A 9631-nucleotide genomic window follows, 5' to 3' on the forward strand; every position below is an offset into this window, starting at 1 on the left:
AGAATATGTGCACTGGTGTTCCGGTGCACATATTTGCAGAGATGGATGTAAATATCCACAAACAATGACACAAAAAGCACCATTTCTCGGACCAAGAGTGGCCGCTGCGTGTTAACGCGCCGCCGACCGGAACAGTCGTAATAATGTAAGTAATAATGATCCTACATTTTGATATAGATAACTGCTCACGTTCTCAACACAGTACACATTTTAATTAATTATGAGACATAATTCAAGACGTCAGTGAGTCTGACCAGCCGATAAGCAGATCAGTTCACCAGTCAATCAGCACTCAGTAGCCAGAATGGAAGCGGTTTCTGCTCTACATCTGTTTCCTGTAGGGCAGGATGTGTACGCTGTTACATTTTCTTCTTATTCATTTATGTAAGGATTTCTTCTGCTTTAGTAATTAAAGATAATTCCTGCCTGAAAGACCAGAAAAAACATTCAAACATTTTTAACCATTGAAACCACTGAAGTCCTATAATTGTTGATTAAAAGTGTGTTGAGTTGTTTTCCTCTGTTCTGTGTTACAGTGAGAGCTGTTATCTGTATAAAAATGATGAATCATTTATAAATGACTATTTTGAACAGCTTCATATAGACCCATTGTTTTGAACTCACTCTGGGGTCCCTCTAGCGTCTGAACAAAAGACATCGAGTTGTAGGTTACAATATTCTCTACTATGGATTTTATCCCACTATTATAATATCAAATAATAGATCTAATATCTGCAATACGAGAGGGTTATTCTTGTTCCTCCAGCAGCAGCAGAGTCACTGGGTCAAAGGAAACGAGCCTCGTAATTTCTTTAATGAGAGTTACAGTCAGTTACAGATTCTGGCCGCTAGACGGCGACAAAGCGCCAATTACACCAGTGTTACTCCAGTAAGGGCAGACATGTTTGTCGTAGCGTCTCTGTTTCTGGTAAACGTGTTATTTATCACTGTATATTCAGTGCCAGCATTTAATCATTTATCTAGTGCCCTGGTGGTGTCCAGCACTTTTCTGATTATAACAATTATACAACTATCAACAAAAAATCACCAGTTTAATTTCATTTAATGTAGTTTAATTCAATTTAAAACATCTGTTAAAAAGTCACCACTATTAATACATTTAAAAGCATTTAAAATGATTGGTTGAATAATACAATATCAGTATCATTTAAAATGTTAAAAATGATAAACGCTGTAAGAGGAAAATACCGCGCTGATGTAATGTGGTGGACTGAACAGCAGATGGCGCAAATATACCGTTTAATATCAGACTGAGTTAAACCTGTGTTAAAAGACCAGCAGCTGGAAAGCGCCAGTAGAAATCCTGATTAGAGTTGATGGGTTTATTTGGTCAGTGGACACTGACCAAACTGACTGTTTAATTTGCCCTTCATATCAAAATTATACACCAGGAATGACTAAGTGGAGGTTGGTTAAGCAGGGTGACCAGACGTCCTCTTTTTACCGGACATGTTCTCTTTTTGGGATGTGAAAAATGTGTGTGCATTTATTTCACGTCTGCGTCTCTTTCTACAGTCGCTACTCAGTCTGTGCGGATTTCTACAGCTTTAAACACACTGTTGAAGTCCCGCCTTCTCACTGCCGTGATTGGTCTACATGTACTGCGGTCTACAGCAACAATTGGTCAAACTGCTTCTCCCCACAGTCGATTGGCCACAGCCTAAAACACAAATGTAAATAAACACAAATATGCTTGTCTGTATCTGACTTTTTATTTTATTTAGGAATTCGTTTATATATTTTACATTGACATGAAACTGAAAAACATCAAATAAACGCTGGTAAAAGTAAAACTTTTTTTTATTATTATTTTACTTGACACTCAAGTTGGACTGAAAGGAGATTTGGCCCTGTAAGCAGAGTGAGGCTATTTATTAGTTTTGTTAAATTAGTAAGTGTATGTGCTTTAATGTTCATGAACTAACTTAGAGATATTAAACATTACATATTAATGTCCTTCTCTTACTAATGACACTCAATGGAGTAATAAAATAAAACACTTCAATTGAAATAAAATCTTTATTCATTTTAAAGCTTCTCAGGCTGCAACAAACAACTATTTTTACAATCGAATAATCTGACGATTATTGAAATAAATAATTGATTTAGCTTAAGGTAGTTTAAGGTATTTGCTAAGTAACAATTAAGTGAATAAAAATGAATAACTTTAAATTCAGAAATTCACTGTGTTAATGAATTACCCCGCTAATATTAAAGTTACATAATATAAAAGATTAATAAAACTCCAATTCCTTTTTTTTTCCAAATTTTAAACCCAAGGATATGTAATGTAGCAGCAATAAAATATAACAAAAGTACATCAGAAGGGCGGGACTTCATCAGTAACTTGTAACCTGATTGGTTGTTTGTGTTGAAGGGCGGGGCTTTGTAAGTAAACAGGCACCATTTTGAGCATTACGAGAACTCCCATTCATATTTCAACCAGCGACCGGTCTCCTCATTAATAACATCTCTGGGTTGAGTTACTCAAAGATTTCTCTAGTTTACACTTTTTTCAGCATCGCTGTGAGGATTTGATTGCATTCAACGACAAGAGCTTTAGTGAGGTCAGTATATTGGTTGATCACTCCACCTAATCATCCCCAACTCTCCAACCCATCTCTAAAGTTTTGGATGGAGCACCATCCATCATTTCAGTAAACACAGTTCCACTGATCCACAGCTCAGTCTAACCTACAGGGGCTAGACAAGCTGTGTGTGTGCATTTGCACATCTGTGTCAGCAATGAGTGCAACATAAAGTAGCTGAAAGCATTGTTTAGCAGGGGTGTCCACAAATAATTGGACTATAGTGTAAGTTAAGTGAAACACTTGGAAGCTTTGAAAGTAGGTTAGTTTTAGACAACTCTGAAAATCTGAAATTTGAAAAAGAACTTTTTACAGTAAAATTGAACAATATCTGCATTTCATCGTACAATTCTTCATGCAGCTCATGATTAAACAGTCTGACAGTCTGTTCACCAAATGTCCTCATTTGCTTTGGCAGATAAGTAGAGCTGGGTGTCAGCATAGCAATGAAAGTCAATACCATGTTTACGGATTATTTTGCCCAGCGGCAGCATATAAAGAGTAAACAGTAGCGGACCCAGGATTGATCCCTGAGAAACACCATATCTTACTTTTGAGTAGTAAGAATATTCATTATTTAAGTAAACGCATTGGTGGCAATCTGTTAGATAAGCGAGGGCAGATCCTTCAATTCCTAGAGTATTTTCAAGCCTGTCAAGCAGAATTGCATGACCTTCTGTGTCAAAGGCAGCACTAAGGTCAAGCAGCACAATAGTAGTGCAGCCCCTATCAAATGAAATGAGGAGGTAATTTGTGGCTCTTAGTGACACTGTTTCAATGCTGTGGTCGGGTCTAAATCAGACTGAAAGGCCTTGTAAATGCTACTGTTGTGGCGGTAGGTGCACAGCAGCTGAAACACTGCTTTTTCTAGGACCCTGGCTATAAAGGGGAGATTTGAGACTGGTCTATAAATACCAAGCTCATTGGGGTCAAGGTTAGTTTTTTTAAGAAAAGGCTTGATAATTGCTGAATTAAGGGATTTAGGAATGTAGCCAATGTTGAGGGAACAGTTAACTATGGCCAGTACTGGTTGTATAACCCTAGGCAGAACCTGTCTACAACTGTGTGTACTGTGTTGTAGTAACCGGATGGAAATATTCAGAGTGTGCATTACAGCTGGTGCACCATTCATCAACATTCACTGCAGTGGTTTTTAGTCCAATGTTTTCAATTTTATCCTGCTAATGTCAGCAGGAATGGCTGAGTTAGTTTGTCTGTGACTGCTGGTGAGTTTATTCACAGTATTAAAAAGGAATCTGGGCTTGTGTTTGTTATTGTCTATTAGTGATGCAATTTATGATGATTTGGCTTTAATTAAAGCTTTTTTGTATTCCGCATGACTATGATGCCAGACATAGCTGTAGACATTGTTACGGTACGTTTGCTCATAAAGCGAGGCGGCAGGAGGATATCCTGGTTTAAGACTACAAACATGTCTGGTCAAGTCAAGTCAAGTCAGATTTATTTGTATAGCACTTTTTACAACTGTTGTCGTCACAAAGCAGCTTTACATAAATAGTGATTAATAAAAGACAGAGACAAAGAAGAAAGAAGAAAATAACGTAAGACATGATGGTCAAAACCCCCAGTGAGCAAGCCAACCAATATAATAATGGTGGTATTAATAATGGCAGATAGTTACGAGTTGGTTACGCAGCTGGTTTGACGCAGGTAGAGGGGACCTCAGTGGGCAATCTTCCAGCAGGTCAGGCTGGGTAGCCATTTACTCGGAGAAGGTAAAAAGAGAGTTCGTTCTGAGAGGAATTTTATGGAGAGCAGAGAATGTTGAGCAGTATCAGAATGTGTCTGATGACTCCGGCAGGTCTGACTATAACAGCCTAATTAAAAGGAGAGAGCCAGAAGGTAACACAGACACGGGAGCACCCTGAAAAAGCCAGCATCTATCTGCTCAACCGTCCACAAACCTGAGTGATTGCGTGTAAGCAGTGAGACGACAGCTCCAGCATCTCAGTGTACTACAATTCTCTGGGTCCGCGAACCCCTGGATCTACACCCTTTATCTAAGGGGAAACATTAATTACCAAAAGCTAAACTAAACAGATGAGTTTTCAGCTTTGATTTAAAGATTGAGACTGTGTTTGAGTCCCAAACATTATCTGGAAGGTTATTCCAGAGTTGTGGAGCTTTATAAGAAAAGGCTCTTTCCCCTGCTGAGGTTTACTGAATTTTGGGAACGAGTAAGAGTCCAGCACCCTGAGATCTAAGTAGTCTTGAAGGTTTGTAATATGTAATAAGATCCTGCAGGTACTCACGAGCGAGGCCATGTAGGGCTTTATATGTTAATAGAAAAAAATTGTATTCAATACGGAATTTAACTGGGAGCCAATGAAGTGCTGATAGAACTGGACTGATATGGTCAGATTTTCTAGTTTTAGTAAGGACCCTGGCTGCAGCATTTTGAACCAGCAGAAGTTTATTGAGGTTCTTGCTGGAACAACCTGACAAAAGTGCATTACAGTAATCTAGCCTTGAAGTAATAAAAGCGTGTACTAGCTTTTCTGCGTCCTGTAGAGATAAGGAGTTTCTGCATAAAGGCTGTCCTACTAATATTGGCTAGTTTAGTTGCTCAAATGCTAAAAAAAAAAAAAAGATTTTAGCCACTAAACCAGGAATAATGGAAGTATCAGCCAAGTCTAACATTAAGTCAGATAGTTTATTTCTAGTGTCTTTTGGACCTAAAAGGAGAACCTCGGTTTTGTCACTGTTGAGGAGAAGGAAGTTATGTGACATCCAGAGTTTTATATCCCTTACACAGTCCTCCATTTTGTGTAATCTAAATTTATCTTCAGGTTTGGCTGATATATAGAGCTGTGTGTCATCTGCATAGAAATGGATATTAACGCCATGTCTGCTTATAACTGAGCCCAGTGGTAACATGTATAATGTAAATAGTAGCAGCCCTAAAATTGAGCCTTGCGGAACTCCATATCTTACTTCTGTGTAATTTGAAGATAAATATTTTATCTTTACAAACTGATAGCGTCCCGTTAGATATGATTTGAACTACGATAGGGCTGTCCCTGTGATTCCAACCATTTTCTCTAATCTTTCTAGTAATATAGTATGATCTATTGTATCAAAGGCTGCACTGAGGTCTAGTAGGGCTAATAAAGATACGTAGCCTTGATCAGAGGCAAGAAGGAGATCATCAACACTAGGGCTGTCTCTGTGCTGTGATTGGGTCTAAATCCAGATTGGAATTTCTCATACGAGTCATTCTTACTCAGGTATAAGCAGAGTTGTTGGGCCACAGCTTTTTCTAATATTGTAGATACGAATGTTAAGTTGGAGATGGGTCTGTAATTAGACAATACACTGGGGTCAAGATTTGGTTTCTTGATTAAAGGTTTTATGACTGCTAATTTTGGGGTTTGGGGTACATGCCCAAGGCTAAGGGATGAATTTACAATTGTTAAAAGAGGTCTGATTATGATTGGGAGTATTACTTTTAGCAATTTAGAGGGAATTGGGTTGAGTGGACAGGTTGTACAATTTGATGAGTAAATAATTTTTTCTAGTTCTGGCTGTGGAAGTGGGTTGAAGGCTTCCAGTCTTTGTTCTACAACTAAGTTATCTTCTAAAACAGCTCCACCAGGTGACGGCCATGTTTGATTTAATAAGCAGGGTTGGATTGGTTGTCTAATATTTTCTATTTTATTATTATAATAGTTCATAAAAACAGGTTAAGTTTTATGGTTAAAGATTGGGTTGAGTATCTGCCTGGCTTTTAGTAAGTTTAGAGATCTCACTAAAAAGTATTCTGGGATTGTTTTTATTTTTCTCAATTAGCGAGGCCAGATACACTGAGCGAGCTTTAATGAGTGACTTTCTATATTGACTAAGGCTGTCCTTCCACGCAGAGTGGAACACCTCTAGTTTGGTCGTCCGCCATTTACGCTCTAGTTTCCGCACTGTTTGTTTTAAGGTACAAGTTTGATCACTGTACCACGGTGCGAGCCTTTTTTGCCTTGTCATTTTACTTTTAAACGGTGCTACTTTGTCTAAGGTTGATCAAAGGGTATTCTCTAGATCGTTTGTTAATTTAACGAGCTCCGCTTGGTCTGGCGGAGTGTAAGCTAAGGTTGATAGGGGTGGGATGTTTTTAGTAAACTGTACAGCTGTCACTGCGGTTATTGTGCACTTTAGACAGTGTTGGGGAGACAAATTAACATTTTGCCTAAGATGTAGCTCAGGAGATTAGATAATGGTCTGATATTACTGAGCTTTGAGGTACAATATTTAGATGATCAATGCTAACACCCAGGGTCAGGACTAAATCTAGGGTATGGTTACAGTAATGTGTGGGTCCAGTTATGTTTTGTGTGATGTAGACAGAATCTAAGATTGATACAAACGCCTTTGTTAATGGATTGTCTGTTTTTTTTAAATGAATATTAAAGTCTCCTACTATTATAACTTTGTCGCTGCACACTGCCAAGTCTGCAGCAAAGTCACTAAGTTCTTTTAAAAATTCAGAATAGGGCCCTGGAGGCCTATAGATATTAACTAGTGTGAATGCATTTTTATTTGTGGCTGGATTTGATATATTAATGTAGAGAATCTCAAAAGAAGTAAAGGTGATAGTGTTTTTGAGTAATATCTAGTGTATTCTGGTAGATTATGCATACTCCACCTCCTCTGCCTGATAATCTAGGGCTATGTACATATTTATAACCTGCGGGAGAGGCTTCATTTAGTGCTATATATTGATCAGGTCTAATCCAGGTTTCAGTTAGGCAGAAAAGGTCCAGTTTCTGATCACATATGATTTCATTTACGATCACTGCTTTCGAGGTTAGTGATCTAATATTAAGTAGACCGAGCTCTAGACCGAGGTCTGAGGTGCTGCTGTTATCACTTGATTGCGAGATCGTTTGATTTAACACTGATTAAATTATTAAAACGAGCTTATCTAGATGTTCTATGTTTGGGTTTAATTCGGGGCACAGTCTCAATACGGTAAAACTCAGGTGACGCCTCAAAGCAGCGCGCAGACGGTCGGTTTAGCCGGTCTGTCTGCGGCCTGGTCTCGACTCTGGATTGTCAGCAGCCTTTTACACTCCTCTGCCGACTAACTAGCAGACTATGGGCTATGCTGCACGAAAGTAGGGCAGCACCCTCCCGCGTGGGGTGGACACCATCCCTACCTAAAAAACCAGGCTTGCCCTCAAACTGTAACCAATTATCTATGAAGCCCACATGATTGTCTGAACACCACTTGGACATCCAGCGGTTCAGCGCTGTGAGTCGGCTGTAAGACTCAGCTCAGTCGGCTGTAAGACTCATTGGGATGGGGCCAGAGCAAATTACGGCATCGGACATCATCTGGTCCAGTTTAACCACCTCTTTAATATTATCCTTCATAACTTCAGACTGCCGCAGACAAATATCATTGGCCCCTACATGAATAACTATCCTTAAATATCTCCTGTTTGCTAACCACTTAAGGTTGCCGCTAATGTCCGGTGCTCTGGCTCCCGGTAAACAGCTAATGGTTACAGCTGGAGCCTCTAAAGGACGAGCTATTTTCACGTGTCGAACAATAGAGTCTCTTATTACCAGAGTTCTTTGAACAGGCTTCTCAGCGGGTGTTTCACTGAGAGGGGCAAACTTGTTTGACACGCGAATCAGGGGGAGGGAGTGGTGTTCCAGTCGGCTAGCTTCGGCCTTAGCGCTAGCAATTGCCTTAGCTTTCCAGCTATGCCGCTAAATAAGCGCTAGAAAGTGGTAGAAAGCAAAAAAACAAGCTAAACACGGAGACAGTGATTCCTCCAAGGTCCGGATCAGGAGTCAGGATTTCCCACAAGGGTTAGCGGCAAGCATTAGGGTCAGGGGATTAGGTAAAGGTCAGAAATGGAGTCAGGCTGAGAAATGCTTACTAAATGTTCTGTTTCAATACGCAGGGTCAGAACTAGGTCTAGTGTATGGTTGGACCTATATCTATGAGTTGGACCTATAACATTTTGAATAAATCCCAAAGCATCTAAGATTGATTTAAACCCAGTTCTAAGGGGGTCCTGAGTCTTTTCAAAGTGAATATTGAAATCTCCAACAATCAAAGCCTTATCAGTAGAGACAGCTACTTCTGAAAAGTCAGCAATTTCACAAAAATTGCATTTCAAGAAAATCTGTATAAGGTCCAGGAGGATGATGGACTGTAATAAGCAGAAAAGAGTGCTGCTTTCTAGAAGCCGGAAAAAAGCCTGCCACTTTAAGGCTAAGCACTTGAATGATTTAGCTTCATAACCTGAGTTTAGGATTATACCTAGAACTGAATCATAGATTGAGGCTACGCCGCCGCCACGACCAGACCTTAGTGGAAAACTGCAGTAGTTAAAGCCTGGTGGAGTCGATTCATTCATAGCAATAATTTATTAGGTTTAACCCACGTTTCACAAAGACAGTGAACTGAGGGGGTTTACAGTAATCATTTCATTGACAATGACAGCTTTACGTGCTAGAGACTGTACGTTTAACAGCCCAAACTTAATGCGGGAGTTGCTAGTACTCGAACATCACGAAGCGCTAATGTTGAGTCTAATCAGGTTGTAAAAGACCCCAGGCGGCTCAGACGAAGCCCATCTCTACGGTAGAGGGCTGGATGCTCCCGAAACCTCTCCCAGATGTCTAAGAAGTCTGCTCCAACGCTGACGCACCAATCCCGAAGCCAGCAGTGGAGAGACGGCTGAACGGCTCGCTCCTTCAACCGTACGCGGGCGTCCATCTTCTTCCGGACGGTGTGATACCAGAAGCTTGCGGAAGTGCTACTTCAGAACCTCGCTGCCGAGACGACGTTTGTTCCAACGTGGAGAACCACGGTGCCAACGGCCCCCAGCCTCGTCTTCTGTTGGTAGAGCCCGCTACTCCAACAGCCACTGGATCTGCCGGTCCAGCAGGGCAAGCTCCTAGCTGAGCGTTCGAAGAGCACGTTCCTCCACGGTCACCATGTTCCTCGAGGTAAACAAACACACAGAAACACAATCGATGGATGGTGAGACGAA

At 40.3% G+C, this 9631-nt stretch overlaps 1 pseudogene; it reads right to left on the minus strand.

Annotated features, from left to right (window-relative positions):
* Positions 1–7647: 7647 nt before the first annotated feature.
* On the minus strand, positions 7648–9354 carry LOC140574529 (uncharacterized; annotated as a pseudogene).
* Between the last annotated feature and the right edge of the window lie 277 nt (positions 9355–9631).

Source organism: Salminus brasiliensis, chromosome 12 (genome assembly GCF_030463535.1).
Source record: "Salminus brasiliensis chromosome 12, fSalBra1.hap2, whole genome shotgun sequence".
In the NCBI taxonomy this organism is placed as follows: domain Eukaryota; kingdom Metazoa; phylum Chordata; class Actinopteri; order Characiformes; family Bryconidae; genus Salminus; species Salminus brasiliensis.